We start from the raw sequence: 18,276 nt of genomic DNA on the forward strand, positions 1-18,276 counted from the left end.
GAGGTTGAGGTGCTCTCTGTGGAAGATGGAACAAGGCCATCTCTCTTGGAGAGCCATCCCAGATGGTCCCACACATCCCTCGCTGCTTCTCCCTGTGTTGCTGCCCTCAGACACCCGCAGGGAGCACTTCCCTCCGGGTGTCCTCCAGGTGCACCTTCCTCCCTCCAGGGTGCTTTTGGTTTTTGTTTCCCTGTACCTGGTCGAGACCCCAGGACTTACTGGTTTTGAAGTAGAGAACTGAAAAGTCTCTCATTTTATTTTTAGATTTTATTTATTTATTTGAGAGACAGTGAGAGAGACAGCGAGAGCCAGAGAGAAAGCACGAGTGGAGGGGAGGGACAGAAGCAGACTCCCCACTAAACAGGGAGCCCAACACGAGGCTCGATCCCAGGTCCTGGGGATCATGACCTGAGCTGAAGGCAGACACTTATCCCCCTGAGTCACCCAGGTGCTCTGGGACTCCCGTTTTAGAAAGGGTTTGACTCTGCTGTTTTTCAGCTAGGTCCCACTGACTCATGTTCATATTTTGCCTCTGAATAAGCCACAGAAGCTATGTTCCCACTCCATCAGGAATCAAGAAAGTTTATCCTAAGCCCCAAACACCTGACAATATCTAAGAAGAGCCACATCCCAAACATGTTCCAAGACACCAGCTTCAAATCCCCCTCAGCTGACACTGGAATCAATGTCCCCTCCTTCAGCAATTCAGCACATTCCCTGGACCCTTTTCTCATATAAATCCCTAATCCCAAGTAACGATGAATCTCATTGTTCTCTCCTTTCCCAATCTCCCACATACTCCGTCTGCTATTCCTATCACTCATGCTATTCAATAAACTGTTCCCAATTTCTCTGGCTTGCGCTTGATTTCTATCCTGTGTGAAGCCAAGGACCCTCTTGGCTGCTCCTGTGGAACCCTCCCCCGTGTTCCTGGACCGGCCTGGCTGCACCAGTTTGATTAAATTTTGTTAAATAAAGGAAGCAAGGAGGAGGAGACCCTCATGAGCACCTAACCTCTTCAGGAGTTGTGGGAAAAGGTGGGTGCAGAGGCTGTATTTATTCCGCAAATAGTGATATACGACTTATGACCTGCCAGACACTGTGCTGGGTTGTGAGATAATGACAAGTAAAACTGGGTTTCTGCCTTCAGGCAGTTTATAATCCACTAGATCACTGAAGCCAACACAAGTTACCGTGGAGATGATGGAGCAATGAAAAGAGGAAGGAGGTGTGTAGCCTGGGAAAGGAGGTTTGAATCCTTCCTCATCATTCCCAACCTGGTTAACTTGATAACCAATTCGTGGTACTGTAGCCTCTACTTATGCCATGTAACCTCCGTGTCGAAGTCTGAATCATACCCACTTTAATAAGTGGCTGGTAAGAATCAAGAAGAGAAAGCATGCTACGACATCCAGCCATCCCTGGCACCCCACACATATTCGGGGGGTCCATGTTCCTCTTCACTTTAATGAAAAGTGAGGGTAGAATATAAATTTACTTCTGTGCTATGATGACAGCTATGTAATCATTATGCATGCTTCTGGGCCAACACTAGGAGAGAGAGAGTGCATGAAAAAAATAATAAAATCCATGCAGAGGGGGATTAGAGGTGATTCCCCCTCCCCCAGGCTTTTTATTATGTTTCATTGATCCTTAGAAAATAAAAGAGTTGTAAGTTTTAAAAGTCCAACTTATTGGGGCACCTGGGTAACTCAGTGGGTTAAAGTCTCTGCCTTCGGCTCCGTTCATGATCTCAGCGTCCTGGGTCCTCAGCAGGGAGCCTGCTCTCCGCCACCCCCCTGCCTCTCTGCCTATTTGTGATCTCTGTCTGTCAAGTGAATAAGTGAAATCTTAAAAAAAAAAAAAGAAAAAAAATCCAACTTATTGTAAGGTGACGAGAATAAGAGATATCCTTATGGAAACAGGCACATAAATTTACTATTTTTCCAGTAGAGATAGTTTGTAGGAAATTAAGTCATAACATGTAAAAGTCTTTCTTCACTATGAGAAGATTAGAGAAATCTAAAATCCTTCAAGCCTAATTTTGTTCTTTCCACAAACACTCCTTCTGTTCTTTCGCTGGCATTTCAAAAGACCTCAGGCTGAAGAGAACCCCGGCAAAGCACAGAAAAATTCCCAGTTTTGTCCAGTCAAGAGAGTGTACCCCTGGTTGAGCACCTCACCATTTCCCTGTGGGGGGGGGTTCCTTTGGTTTACATCAATCTGAGGACTAGGAAGATAATATAAACACAGGGTGGGGGTGGTGAGCCCACAGAGAATGAGAGGGGCTCGAACAATCTAGCTGTTAAATTTTTTTTTCTTTCAGATTTTATCTTATTTATTTATTTATTTTACCGACAGAGATCACAAGTAGGCAGAGAGGCCGGCAGAGAGAGAGGAAGGGGAGCAGGCTCCCCGCTGAGCAGAGAGCCCAATGCGGGGCTCGATCCCAGGACCCTGGGATCATGACCCCAGCCGAAGGCAGAGGCTTTAACCCAATGAGCCACCCAGGTGTCCCTCCAGCTGTTAAATTCTAAACTATCAGAAGACAGTATCAGCTAAAGAAAATTTCTGAAGTTGGGCTCCCACTCACCAGCCTTTGGCCCCTGGTTAAAACTGGGGTAGGAGTGATCTTTCTAAGTTGTAGGTCAGGTCATGACTCTGCTGAGAGGCTTCTGCGCCTCCTGGATATCACAAAATAGATAGGTGCTAATCTCACTGAGAAAGTCTTTATATTGGGACATGTCAAATTCACGATGTGGGGATACAGCTTTCTAAGGTTTTTGGTTTTGCTTGAAATCTCAAATTTGACCATTAGCCACAGGTGCCATGACTGGTTTTCTTGAAATGACAGGTCCATTGCATTCCTTTGTAAGAAAATGTCTGTCAAGTGCCCACATCTGAATAAGCCCAGTTTGTTGCTCTTTCACGTAAAAATGGCATTTCATGGAAAAAGCCACTAGTTCAGCCCAGAACTTGAACCATACGACAGGGCTTGCCTTGAAGTAATCACCACGCTTTGGTCTGATGATGTGCTTCATATGCACTTCCTAGGCCATTACACAGAATATTAAAAAAAATATGTACTCAAGAGTCAAGATTTGATCAAATTAATGATTTTCACTCTTCATTCTCAAGAGAGCCTGGAATTTTTTTGTTTTCCTGCAAGTGAGGGGTGGTGAAGAACACAAAGATTGTTCTAGCCATGCTGTGCACTGGTTTGTGCTAAGCTTCCGGTTTTACTACCCTTCTTTTTGCACCATCAAGGTAAATGTCAACCTATCAAAACAAGCGAATAGCATCTGAGCATCTGGTAAAAATAGTTTTGGGGCACCTAGGTGCCTCAGTCGGTTGGGCAACGGCCTTCAGCTCAGGTCATGATCTCAGGGTCCTGGGATCAAGCCCCACATCCAGCTTCCTGCTCTGGGGAGCCTGCTTCTCTCCCTCTCTCCCACCCCTGCTCATGCTCTCTCTCTCTCTCTCTCTCTCAAATAGATAAATAAAATCTTAAAAAAAAATTAAAAATAGTTTTGACTTCACAGACTCACTTTGAATGACTGTGCTAGACCGCAGGTCATGAGGGCCAGGCCTGTGTCCCATGGAGCACTGAAGCCTGCTCATACTGGCTTGCAAGAGCTGATGGTTAATTTTTTGAGAATTTTTGCAAGACGCTTGACGTCACATCAGCGGTTAGACATGATCCATGTAGGAGCCTTTACTCCATGGAAGTGAGTGGACTTACAAATCAGGGTCTTTTTTCTCTTCCAGAGACCTGTTTGTCCTCCGTCCACCAGTATCCCACTGTCTCTGTCCCTATTTCCTTGTGAATCAACGTGGTAAATGATATTGAGTCAAACTCCCTCTGGCTGCTCCCCAGCAGTTTCTCAGGCCCTTCCTCCTGTGGGGAAAGAAAAAAAGCCCCTACCAGAGGCCACTCTCATGTCACTGTGTATGCCTAAACACCCAATGGCCGGATTTATTAACTTCATATCTTTAGTGAGGAGTTCATGTCAGACCTACCACAGGTCTAAAGATGGCTCCTGCTGGGCCCCCAGGACGAGGACAAATGTTTAGGCTAAGAGTGCGAGCACGGCATGAATAGACCTAAATTAGGCCGGGTCTAATAACCCGTTTACTAACACCTGTATTAGTCCTCTATCACTAGGGGTGAACTGCTGTCAGACAAGGCATAATCCCATAAGCTTTCCATTTGCATATCCCTCATTAGCTGATTAAAACCTGAAGAAGGCAGGTTTCTGCAGCTGGTGGGCCCATTCCTTCACACTGTCTGCCTGGGTGGTTTGGGTAATGAAGTCATGTGGGTGGATGTGAGGTTTATATGTATGGAAGGGATTAAGAGCATTAGGATTTGTGTGAGCTGATGTTGCCATATTCTCTCTACTGGAACCCAGTAATTGGATGGGAGGAGAAATGGCAGACCCATTAGTTTTGTCTGTTTACTCAGGAGCAGGGTGCTAGAGATTCAATTTTGCTTTCTTTGGCTCCCTCGCCTTTGTGCAGCAGGCCTGCTTTGTCTCCTCCAGCCCTGAGCACCTCCAAACACCAGCCAGCCCCACTAAGGCGATTCAGCCACAAAGGAGAGACGTCGGTGCCTCCGGGCCCGAGGAAGAGAAAATGCAGCCCCGACTCAAGTACTACTTGAAGGCAGTCCCATCCTGCTAGCCCAATCCTGGGAGACAGAGCAAGAGATAATTGAAATTTATCAACACTTCTGGAGTCCTTTTTTGATTATTTTATTAGTTCTCCACGTTTGGGATTAACAATCCTCAGCATCAAACGCACCGCAGGCTCCTTACTTGGGAAATGAATGGTTAGACATTTCGGGAGTCTTAACAAAGCAATTGTTGTATTTGCCGGGTTTGCATAATTTTAATAGACGAAAAATAACACGAAGAAAAAATCCATTTCCTGTGCTGTTTGTACAGCTGGAGACAGAGCTCCTTGTGCTTGATGATGTAAGAGATGCACCATTGTCTCGCCCCTAACCCCGACAATGAGGTCCCACTAATTTCGTTAACAAAACCAGACCAGGCCATTCGGAAAACTTTGAAGCTGAACATTGTCTCCAAAGTGTATGGGGCGCCGCAGACAGAACTATGTTTATTCATCAGCAGTGCTGGGGTTTGCAAAGCCGGGAGATGACTTGCACCAGCAAAGAGTGAAGAAGGGAAATGTGGGTGGATCCCAAGGCCCGAGTTTGAAGCCAGGGAACATAGGAGGGAAATGAGGAATTTTATTTGTCTTCCATAAAAGTACTGGAGTAGTATAGGAGACTATTTCAACTCACTTAGATTCTGTATGAAGGTTTATTTTGTATTTTTAGTTTCCTTTATTAAAAGCCACAGCCCCGACACAGATCACCCCCTCCCAAATTCTAAAGTGAAACTTGCAGGGCAAGTACTTTCATCAATTGCTGACATATTCCATTGCCATTGGGTTTTGCCGCGGTATGTCTTTACGGAGGGGACACATTAAAAAATCCACCAAATGCAAGTCTGAGTGTTTGAGTTGGGTCATTTGCAGGGTTTTTAGCGACAACTTATTTAGTGAGATTAAGGGATCCAAAGAGACCCTCACAAGCAACAGAGAACCAGCAATACCTATTAAAAAACGTTTCTCATAGTAAAAGCAAATCTTCAAAAACAAAACAAACAAAAAACCAACAAGCAAGCCAGAAAAGCAAACAGATGAATAAAACCATCCTGTGGGCATATTTGTGTGTGTTTCGCCAAACTGCAAAGCAAAACTCCCCATTTCTATCTCCCTCCGCCTCTATTATCTTTAATTATTTTGTCCATTCCTGATAACATTGTTAGTAAAAGCAGTCGGATCCTCTGTGCTACATGCTCAATTCAGCTAACGTTTTTGAGCTCCTACTCTCTCTCGTGTTAGGGTTAGAACACACTCAACAAAGCATGCCTAGTTTCAACCCCCATCGGGCATTACCAGTATGCATGAAAGGAAATGTAATTAGAAAGATAGAAGAGGAAAAGGTTTAAACCTGGCTCATATGATCCTTGATGCCAGAAACTGTCGAATCTCAAGAACAGAAGGAACCTTAAAGGTCCTCAAACCCAACCATGCAACCAACCCTCTAAATCCCCTCTTAGCAAAAATTCAATATACCCCCTTACATGTTCCAAGCATTTGTGACCTAGCATGTCCTTAAATCTTTGTAATCCTGATCTACAAATTGATCTTCTAGCTACTTTGCCTCCCACCAAAGCTTATCTTTGCATAATATATTCTTCATGGGGAAAAATTTAGCATTTTTTCGAGCCCTTACTTATCATACAGCATGCCAAACATACAGCATGCCAAACATACAGCATCCTGTGAAGTGGGAATAGTCATTCTCATTTGTAAGTAATGAAACTGAGGTCAGCGAGGCTAAGCAGCCTACCCAAGGACACACAGCCTCTAAGCAGATCAACCTCCTGTTACATAACAGACCACTTCCAAACTCGTGGTTTAAAACAACAGCTGTTTTATTATTTCTCGTGATTCTGTGTTTTGACTAGAAGATTATGCTGCTCTGGGCTGGGGTGGCTGGGGCTAGATGGCCTAGGATAGCCTCACTTACAGGTCTGGGCCTCAAGTGGGATGACGAGGACAGCTGGTTCAGGTCATCCTTAAGGAGGCTAATGTTGATTTGTTTAGATAGTGACAGCCTTTCAAGACAGTGAGAGCAGAGGCTACAAGGCCTACTGAGGTCTAGGCCCTGAACTCATAGCTACTTCCTTGTATTCTGTTGATCAAAGCAAGTCACAAAGCCAGTCCAGGCTCAATGGGTGGGAAAATAGAATCTACCTCTTGATGGGAAGAGCGGTAGAGAATTGTTGGCCATTTGCACTTGAACAAGGGGTCTGTGATCCACACTCTTAACTCTAAAGCCAGAGTCTACGTGCACTTCTTGGCCTTGCTAGGTGTTATCATGATGCCTTGGGAAATGTAACTGACCTCTTCCCATCTGTTTCCTCATCTGTAAAATGAGGATAATAATAGGACTCTTCTAGAGGCATAGTTATGAGGATATATATATATATATATATATATATATATATATATATATATAGTGCTTAGAATACTGCCTGGTACAGAGTCTGCACAAAAAGTGATGATGATTATTGTTGTTGTTAATAATCCATATGTTGTGCTGGCCATCTCAATATTTACTAATGTTTAGTATGTGCTAAGAGCTGGGGACACAAAACAAAAGAGCTGAGTGGGAAACATTTAACCCTCATTTCCCACCTCTTTATGTAGCCTCCACGTTGGGTGCTTTACAGAGAGTTCTTCACTTAATTCTTATAAAAATCTAGTAGTTTAGGTGTTATTCTCCCTGGTGACAGGTAATCTGAGGTAATAAGACATGGTCTTTTTTCTCAAAAAGCTCAGATTTGAGAGTGAAAATCTTTACAAAGAAATGACATTTGTTAGGTTATTTCACAAGACACAGTTGTGTATTACTAACTCACTGAGGCTCAACAGCAATTTTTCACCTCTGTTAAGCAGATGAAGACCTTGGTGTGCAGAGAAGTTAAGTCTAAGAGAGGTCCACAGCTAGCACAGAAAAGAGGCTGGACTAGGACTGGTGTTTTAGGCACTCCATTATAAGCTTTTCTATGACGTCCCAATGTCTCACTTACTTAGATCAGTAATTGTCATGTGGGGAAGAAAAAAGATGCCCAGAAATTGCTAAGAAAAACTTGGCCAGAGGAAGGCAGAACAATGAAATGAAGCATAACATGGCTGCCTCTGGAACCTTCCACACCCTGGCATAACACTTCCAGTTGTTTGCTGAGATCAAGTTTGGATGTGGTATGCCTACTGAGGAGATATGAAAACATGAATGGATCATAGCCTTTTCAGGACTAGAGTCAGGAAGCCCAGTTCATAAAAGGAAACAGTTTCATGGCCAGGTTGGTCTGGCATCAGCTCACAGATGCAAAGCATTAATCAAAGACTAGGACACTCATGGCCAGAAGAGCTTTTGAAGGACTGGGGATCTTCTACTTAATTTAGGGTTGCAACAGCTCCCAGTCCAGGGCTGACTGGCACATGTGGGCTCCCTTTGTACTTTGGAGGGGACTGATATATGCCATAGAAAGACCGGGGTTGGAATCAAAACAGACCTGGATTTTGATCCTGGTGGCATGGCTATGCACTGGGCAAGTCCTTTGCTCTGTGACTCCTTTAGATGGCTGCTGTGTGGAGTATGTGAAGTCCTGCATATAGAGTGCTGAGTATGGTGCCTGGCACACGGTAAATTCTTCTTATTGATACAATCAGAGTGATGAACCCAGGCATCACCAAAATCCTGCCCTGCACTCTCCCATCCTTCTGAGGGAGTTAAACACGTGAGGAACAAAAGTGGAAAGAAATCAAAGTGCCCTTTTGGCATTCGCTACTGGCACATCCTTGTTCTCATGTTCAGAAAAGCTTTGGTGGAGCACATGGTTTCAGCTTGAGGATGAAGCACAGACTTTGCATTCTCCTCTCCTCCCAAATTTCAATCTCAGAATCATCTACATTCTGGGGGATTTACAGGAAAAGGAAGTCAAGCAAGAGAAAGAAAAAAGCTGCCTAGGTTTGGAAAGAAGGAAGAGAGGGGATAAAAAGGGATGAGAGAAAGAAAGAGGAAGAAGCAAGGGGTGAGGGGAGGAAAGGAAGAAACAGAGGGAGAGAGAGATGGCTGGGCCCACGCTCATGTGCCCAGAACCCTGATTGGATCTGCTCACCACACAGAGGTAGGAGGAAATGGTAGTGGTGTTTTAACACAGTGACCCTGTTTATTGATAACTATGACCCATTCAATGTTTCATATTCTTGGTATTCATTTAGCAGTGCTTCTTCCCTTGACAGGGTTATGGAAGATGGTGAGTGGAGGCAGGCATTGGGAGACAAGGCTGGAGACTCACCTGCCCTACGGCACCCAGCACACTGTAACTACAATCACTGTCATTGCTATGGTTGCCATTGTTATACTCCTGTGCTTCAGTGTCCCCATTACCAGTGGAAAGGAAATTGAATCATAAGGACTTCCTTTCAGCTCTGAATAAATTATAGCAATATTTCAGATATGTAAATAAAAATTTATTTTCTAATGATACACTGAGAGGTAGCATGACATAAAAATAGAGCAGAGAATCCTACACGGGCATATTATTTGACATGAGTCTTAGTTTTCTGATCTGTAAATAAGAACTAATGATAACTACCTCCCAAATTTGGGAGAATGTGTTAATGTAGAATAAAGTTTTATAGGTGCCTAAGATTCAAGACATAGTACTTCATTGTTATTATAAATATATGGTATAAGAGTTTATCATCAGTTCATACCTTCGTTATGCTATTCAAGGTATTCCTATTTTTTTTTTAAAGGATCTATTTTAAAGATTTTATTTATTTATTTGACAGAGAGAGATACAAGTAGGCAGAGAGGCAGGCAGAGAGGCAGGCAGAGAGAGTGAGAGGGAAGCAGGCTCCCTGCCGAGCAGAGAGTCCGATGCGGGACTCGATCCCAGGACCCTGAGATCACGACCTGAGCCGAAGGCAGCAGCCTAAACCACTGAGCCACCCAGGCGCCCCCCTATTTTTCAACTTTAAGTTTTTCCTTACCCACCACCACCCCAAGGGGCAAGAGGAGTACTAGAGTAGAGGTAGTATCAGATTCAGATTCGGTAAGAACTTGAATTGAACCTATGATCTGCAGTTTTATGGTTTTGTGACTTGGAACAAATCATCTACCTTCTCTGAACTGCTTCCTCACCTAGAGGATAATTGTGTGGCAAAACTTCTAGTTGTCAACCCCAGGATCCATTCTCTTACTTTTTATCTGAGCATGCTGCTACCTGATTAGAAGACTACATTTCCCAGCATCCTCTGCAGCTAGCTGTGTTCACATGACTGAATCTGGGCCAGTGAGATCTAATTAGGAGGGTTCCATGCCATTCTTTAATTTTTCCTAGTTGTTGGAAAAAGGCATAATGACTGGAACTCAACAAACTTCTTGGCCCCGAGGATAACAGAGAGCTAGAGGAGCCTAAATACTGAAACAGTGTGACTCCCATGCCAGCCCTACAAACACAACTTCTGATTATCCTTATGAGTAATTAAAAATAATCCACCTATTTAAGCTAATTTTACTTTGAGTTTTCTGTCAGCTGTGGTCAAACCTTTATTAGATAATGAATGTTAAAGTGGTTAGTACATTGTAGGCCTCAATAATTTTAGTTTCCTTCTCTTATCTTTCCAGCAATTTCATTCTTCTTACAAAGCCATAGAGCCTTTCTTAAATTCAAATATTAAACACCAAATTCCACAGATACGCTCATGTTATCCCCATTTCAAAGTCATTGATGGGGTCATGATGAAGGTCAGAGGAAATACTTCTGTAAAAGTACTTTGTACATTGTAAATCTCCATCTATACAGGAGGCATGGAGACCTTTCTCAGTGTGGCCACATCTCTGACCAGTCTTGTTCCTGTTCTCATCTCCTGCCTAATCTCTCCTATCCTCTCCTAACATCTCCTTCCAGACATCTCATTTTCTCTCTATACCAAACTGAATGCCTCATGCATAAGTCTCAACTTTTTCTATGGAAGGCAGGGAAGAATAAGCACAAACCCCAAGAATATCGGAGGACAAAGCCTGGAGCAGCCTTATAGAAAAGCCCAGAATTTCTTGGCAGCATTAGACTTTATCTCAAAAAAATTCGTTTGAATTTTTTTCTCCTTTACTATATACTCCTGTTTACATTTAAAAAATATATAATATTTAAATCACTCACCCTTGAGTAACCTGTGGTTTTGAGAACTCAAATCCAGATCTGGGGAAGGAAGGCCACATTTGTCATATCTGTGCTTTTTGTGCTGTTTCTTCTGCCAGAAATGTCTTTCCCTGAATGTTCTCCTTCTTAAGTCTCCTCTGTAAATATGTTCTCAATTCCTTCAAGCAGACTGAGTCACTCTCTGGCATGTTGTACACTCCTCTACTATAGTACTTGAGAGATTATATCTGAACTGGTTTCGGGGCACATGGTGTTGGAAGTGAGATGGCTATCCCATTAGTCTATAACATCCTCCAGGGAAATGACTAGAATTTTGTACCATCATCACCATTATAACCACCACATACCCATACCCAATATGGCCTCGCACTGTGCCTAGTCCATAACAGATGCTTGTTCAAAATTAGATGCAGTGAACAAACTGGTGAATGTTCAACAAATAAGTCAAAAGAAGAGATATCTTTGTGGACCTTAGACTTCAAATTTCACCCCCATGCATCATCTAGTTTGGCTTAGGTCAATGCCAGCTGTGACCTCTTCCATGTATATGGCTTAGTACCCTTCTAAAATGGACCCTGAACTCTCCTAAATGTACAATGGATAGATAAAAGCAACCATCTCCAACTCAAGTCAGCCCAGCCAGGAAAATCCACTGCCAGTGTCCCAGTGGTCTCCGAAATGTCAATACTATGAAGGTTGACGCTAAGCTCCGCACACCCCCGCATTATCAAATGCCCGTTTGCTTCATGTTTTGTCTGGTCTGTCAGCACCATTTACTGCTGAGCAGGTCCCTTATCTTTATTGATCACTTAATTTATCTTTTCTTAACTTCCCTTGCACCGTCTGGTGCCGTGTGTCCGTCTGTTGAGGCTGTCATGACTGGTTTGCTCTTGAAATAATAGGGGCAGCAGGTGGTGTGACTAAGTCGACCCTTCGCAGAATGGGGGACCATTCCCAGTCCCTGTCTCAACCTGCCAGTGTGTCTACACCCTCCCAGCTGTTCCACATTAAAGCAGTCAACTGTGACTTTACAGTCCGAGTTTTACACAACTGTTTTACAAACTGGGAAGAAGGTCTTTTGTCACAAATCCTTTGTCAGGCAGTAGAATGGGGGGAGAGAAAGCCAGTTCTGAGACTTGGTGCATTTTAATGATTATGCAGATAGATGCATACTCCTTTGCTTTGGTAAAAAGGGGTGTGGGTTGGGGGTTGGAGCCTGGCTGGGAGGAGAGAGCAAACTAACTCCTTGCTCTTGGGACAATTTAGTAAGGGGAGCAACTGCTCTTTCAACACTAGTTTCAGCTTCAAACACTACTCCGTGAAAACCTTCGTTCCTCTTGTAAAGTCCCAGTACTCTGGGAGCAAGTGTTTGCAATTGAGAAAACAGCAAGAAAATTATGCCCTTGGGATTTGAAAGCCAAGTGCCTTTATGACTTGGAGCTTGTAATCACATGTGAGAAGCCATGAGAGCAGAGAGTTTTGAGTCAGACAGATCCCAGCTCCAAAATTCAGTAATTTTGACATATCTCACTGTTGACAATATGGTATATTCAAATTCCTATTTCTTAATACAGAAATCTTTGATGTGACATTGATCTCTATAACCAGGGGTTAATTAATCAAAACGTTTAAATAATGAAAACCCATCTCTCTCTCTTCTGCTCTACAAACACACACCCACACACCCACCCCTTCACTTTGATTATAAGCTAAAAGGTAAGGGAAAGACAATTTTAAACTTATCATTATGGAAAGAATATATTAGGCTAAGAGTCAAGAAATCTTTCATTCTCTCTTGTCAACACTAACAAGCTGGTTGAGTTTATGCATAGCACGTAAGCACTGTGAGCTTAGTTAGGAATAATCAATCAGAGAAAGATAATTATCATATGGTTTCACTCATATGTGGAATATAAGAAATAATGCAGAGGACAATATGGAAAGGGGTGGGGAGAAACTGAATGGGAAGAAATCAGAGAGGGAGACCAACCATGAGAGACTCTTGACTCTGGAAAACAAACTGAGGATTGTGGTTAGGGAGGCGGTTGGGGGGATGGGGTAACTAGGTGTTGAGCATTAAGGAGGACACATGATGTGATGAGCACTGCGTGTTACATGTAACTAATGAATCATTGAACGCTATAGCAAAAACTAGTGATGTACTATGTGTTGTACTATATGTCGGCTATTGAATTTAAATAATAAAAAAAGGGAACTATCAAATGTAGTTTATTTCTTTTTCTTAATATTTTTTTTTATTTATTTGACAGAGAGAAATCACAACTAGGAGAGAGGCAAGCAGAGAGAGAGGGGGAAGCAGGCTCCCTGCAGAGCAGAGAGCCTGATGCGGGGCTCGATCCCAGGACCCTGGGATCATGACCTGAGCTGAAGGCAGAGGCTTTAACCCGCTGAGCCACCCAGGCGCCCCAAATGTAGTTTATTTCTAAGGTGGGTGAATCCAGAAAGTGGATGGTAATGGTAGAGTGAGGAGAGTAGAATCATTGTCTTTCTTTTTCCTCATTTATATAGGTTTGCAGAGACAGAATTTTTACTTTCTTCTAGATGTTAGAATGACAGTTAGCCCTTCCTCCTAAGGACTACTGTTTAAGGTGGGAGAGGGCTAGATTCTCTGCAGTCACTTCTCTCTCCTGGGTGATGTGGGGAACTAAAGGTTGCTGACACCTGTCCTTTTCTCTTTCTGGTTGGCTGGCCCAGAGGTCACAGGTACCATACTCTCCTTCCAGCCCTCATCTCTTAATCCTTGTGGTGAACAAATCTGGGTTAGAACCCAGGTCCCATACAGCGAAAGCAGAAATACTCAAATGTGACCTGCTGACCCAAACGTTTATGACCAATCCATGATAAGAAATGCAGACACTCTCATTAAGCATTTAGAAATCGGTCAATTCAACCTAAGCATGAAGCAAGTTCATTTTTCATGTTAAAAACTAAATATTGATATAGCCAAGAGGAAAATATACAGCATTAAATGTTCATATTGGAAACTAAGTAAGATCTTTAATCAATAATCTAAGATTCCATTTATGAAATTTAAAAGAAGGGATCAAATTAAAATCAAAGCAAGCAAAGGGAGGGACACAATAAAGAGCAGAAATCAATAAAATTTAAAAAATAGAGACAAATCAATAAAGTTAAAAGTTATCCCTTGAAAAGATCAATAAAGTTGATAAACTTCTAACCACGTTGATCAAGGAAAAAAAAGAGGAAAGACACAGATTACCAATATTAGCAATGAAAGAGAGGACATCAATATAAACCCTACACAAACTAAAAGGATAATAAGATAATATTATAAACATCTTTACATCAATGAATTGATAGCTTAGGAGAAATAGACAAATTCCTTGAAAGATATAAAGTAATCAAGAAGAAATAGATAATCTTAATTGTCCTTTATTATTTTCTGAACATTCAGGCATGATACTCTCCAGCTTATACTTTAGGTCCTAGATTATATTCTTTTGGTGTCCGCCACAGCTCTTCAGTGTCTTACTCATAGAAGGCACATAGCTATCTGTTTAATAAGTGCCATTTTAAAATTTATTTTTATTTTTTATTTTTATTTTTTTTTTCACTATTTCTGTCTAGTTTTTTTTTTTTTCTTAAGTAAGCTCCAAGACCAATATGGGGGTTTGAACTCACAACCCCAAGACCAAGAGTCACATGCTCTACTGCCTGAGCCAGCTTTATTTATTAAAGCAAATGAATTTGTTATCCAAGCTATGCTATAAATAATACTTCAGGCCTAGAATGGGTTCACTGGTGAATTCTACCAAACATTTAAGGAAAAAATATGCCAATTTCATACACACCCTTACACAAAATAGAAGGGATGAAAACATTTCCTGAGTCATTTTATGAGGCCAGCATTATCCTGATAGCAAACTCAGAGAAAAACATTATAGGAAAAGAATTTCATGAATACAAACACAGAAATCCTTAACAAAATTTTATCAGATTGAATCCATCAATATATAAAAGATTATACATCATGATCAAATAGAGTTTATCCCCAAAATGCAAGGTTGATTCAATATTTGAAAGTTAGCCATTCATGCCAGCGAACTAAAAACAAAATGCTCTGTGCTCATATTATAGGTGCAAAAGAAAAAAAAAAAGTAGTTGACAAAAATCCAACATCCATTCATGATAACATTTTCAGCAAGCTAGGAATAGGAAGGAATTCCCTCAACCTTATAGAGACCATTTATGAAAACTTATAACTAACATTGTGCTTAGTGGTAAGAAAGGAGATAATACTCTCACTAAAATCAAGGAGGCAAGGATGTTTTTGCTCCATTATACTGGAGATTGTAACCAGTGCAAAGATGCAAGAAAAATAAATAAAATAATTGTAAAAGAAGAAATAAAACTCTTTATTTGCAGACAACATGATCATCTAGTAGAAAATCCACATAATCTATTTTTTAATGGTCCTAGAAGTAACAAGTGACTTTAGCAAGGTTTAATATGCAAGTCATTTTACAAAAATCAATCATATCTATTTATTAGCAATGGACAATCAAATTAAATTTTTAAATCTCACTTGCGATAGCATCAAAAAACATGAAAAAAATGAAATAAATCTAAGCAAATATGTGTAAGATTTACGTGGTGAAAACTATAAAACACTGATAAGAGGAATTAAATACCTACATAAATAGATATACCACATTTATGGATTACAAGACTCAATACCAGGAAGATGTCAGCTCTGCTTAAATTGGTCTATGGATTTAAATAAATCTCAATCAAAATACCAGTAGGATACTTTACATAAAATATAAATCAAAAGCTTATTCTAAAATTAATATAGAAAATCTAATACCTAAAGTAGCCAAAACAACTTTGAAAAAATAGAACATCAACTGATTTTGAGGAACCCTTGTGCACTAAAATATTAAAAATAGAAATATTAAAAATAGAAATATCATGACCCAATAATTCCACTATTGAATATTTACCCAAAGAAAATGAAAACACTAATTTGAAAATATAAGTGCACCCCTATATTGAAAGCAGCATTATATACAATAGCCAAGATATGGAAGCAGACCAAGTGTCCACCAACAGATGAATAGAAAAGGAAAACATGGTTCTTATATAAACAATGGAATATTATGCAACCATAAAAAAAGATGAGAGCGAGTCTTCTGAAATAATATGGATGGATGTAAAGGGTATTCTGCTAAGTAAAATAAGTCAGACTGAGAAAGACAAATAACATATGATCCCATTCATAAATGGGATCTAAAAACAAATAAGCCAATGAATAAACAATAACAACAACAACAACAAAAGCAGAATCAGACCTAAATACAAAGAACAATCTAATGGTTATCAGAGGGGGGGGTGGGAGAAGGGGTAAAATAGGTGAAGGGTGAGGGAGATACAGCTTTCGTGTTATGGAATAAATAAGTCACAGGAATACAAGGCACAATATAAGGAATGCGTCAATGATATTGTAATAAGGATGTAATGGGAGAGATGGTAGCTACGCTTGAGATGAACACAACTTAATGTACAAACTTGTTAAATCACTATGTTCTACACCTGAAACTGAAATTGTGTGTCACCTATACTTAAAAAAAAAAACTTACTATAATGCTACACTAATAAAGATAGTGAGATAGTCAAGTAAGTATAGACATATAGATTAAAACAGAATAGAGGATCTACAAATTTGCCACAGACATAGTCAACTGATTTTTCACAAAACTGTCCAGGTTATTCAATGAGGAAAGGGTAGTCTTTTCAGTAAACGGTGCTGGAAATAAATAGAACGTTCATATGCCAAAAAATTTAAAATGAAATAAAATCTCAATTTTTAGTCATTACATAAAAGTTAACCCAAAATGGTCACAGATGTAAATGTAAAGACTAAAATTATAAAATCCCTAGAATAAAATATGGGAAAATACCTTTGCAATTTTATATTAAGCAAATATTTCTTAAATTTAAGACACAAAAACCATGAATCATAACAGAAAAAAACTGATTAAATGGACTTAATAAAACTTTTAAATTTATGTTCTTTAAAAGCCATAACTAGGTGCGCCTGGGTGGCTCAGTGGGTTAAAGCCTCTGCCTTCAGTTCGGGTCATGATCCCAAGGTCCAGGATCAAGCCCCGCATCAGGCTCTCTGCTCAGCAGGGAGCCTGCTTCTCCCTCTCTCTCTCTACCTGCCTCTCTGCCTACTTGTGATCTCTGTCAAATAAATAAATAAAATCTTAAAAAAAAATAAAAGCAACTACTAGAAAAATAAAAAAAATCAAACCACAGAGAAAATATTTGCACATAATTTGATGAAGGACTTACATTCAGAACATCTAAAAACTCTTTATAACTCTTTATAATAAGAAAAAATTTTTGGTTAGCAAACTATTTGAACATACACATCACCAAAGAAGAGATGTGAATGACCAATAAGCACATGTAAACATGCTAACATCATTAGTTACTAAGGAAATGCAAGTTAAAACCACAATGAGATGCCACTTGTTAGAATGGCTAAAAGAAAACAAAGCCGACTGTAGGAAATGCAAGTGAGGATGTAGAGCAAATGGAACTCTCATACATTGTTGGTGAATATACACAACAGTGTAGTCACTTTGGAAAACAATTTGACTTCATATAAAAGTAAGCTTCATATAAAAGTAAGATTTGTGCTTACCATATGACCCAGTAATTTCACTCCTAGCTATTTACCCAAGAGGAAGGAAGACTCACATACCAGTAAAACCTGTAGTGACTGGTGCTGGCAACTTCATGCATAGTCACTAAAAATCAGAAATAACCCATATGGTTTATCAACCGGTGAATGGATAGACAAAGTTTGTTAAATTCAACCACTCGACAATTAAAATACTACTCAGCAATGAAAATGAATGAATTACTGATGCATATAATAACATGATGAATCCAAATGCATCATGCCAAGTCAAAGAAGTCACACGAAAAGGCTCCATGCTGTATGGTTCCATGTATATGACAATTTATTACTTGTTTATTGTTGTTTCTGGAGATTTTCTATTTCTCTCTTGTCTTTGTCACTTTTGGTCTTTCCTTTTCACTCAAAGAGTCCCCCTTAATATTTATACGACTTTTTGAAACAATATGAAATTCTTTGCAAATTTGTGTATATTCTTGCCCAGGGGCCAAGCTAATTTTTCTGTTTCACTCCAATTTTAGTATATGCACTGTCCAAACAAGAACTATATGATACTTCTTTAAAAGGCAAAACTAGGGGAGCCTGGGTGGTTCGGTGGGTTAAAGCCTCTGCCTTCGGCTCAGGTCATGATCTCAGGGTCCTGGGATCGAGCCCTGCATCCAGCTCTCTTCTCAACAGGGAGCCTGCTTCCCACTCCCTCTCGGTCTGCCTCTCTGCCTGCTTGTGATCTCTCTCTCCCTGTGAAATAAATAAAATCTTTAAAAAAAAAAG

The 18,276-nt window shown here is 40.6% G+C and overlaps 1 non-coding gene across 1 annotated transcript; it reads right to left on the reverse strand.

Annotated features, from left to right (window-relative positions):
* Positions 1 to 17,945: 17,945 nt before the first annotated feature.
* LOC123950168 lies at positions 17,946 to 18,050 on the reverse strand. Its single transcript, XR_006820163.1, has one exon. It is a non-coding gene; the product is annotated as a U6 spliceosomal RNA (small nuclear RNA).
* Positions 18,051 to 18,276: the final 226 nt, after the last annotated feature.

The sequence above is a fragment of the Meles meles genome, chromosome 8 (genome assembly GCF_922984935.1).
Source record: "Meles meles chromosome 8, mMelMel3.1 paternal haplotype, whole genome shotgun sequence".
NCBI classification, from domain to species: domain Eukaryota; kingdom Metazoa; phylum Chordata; class Mammalia; order Carnivora; family Mustelidae; genus Meles; species Meles meles.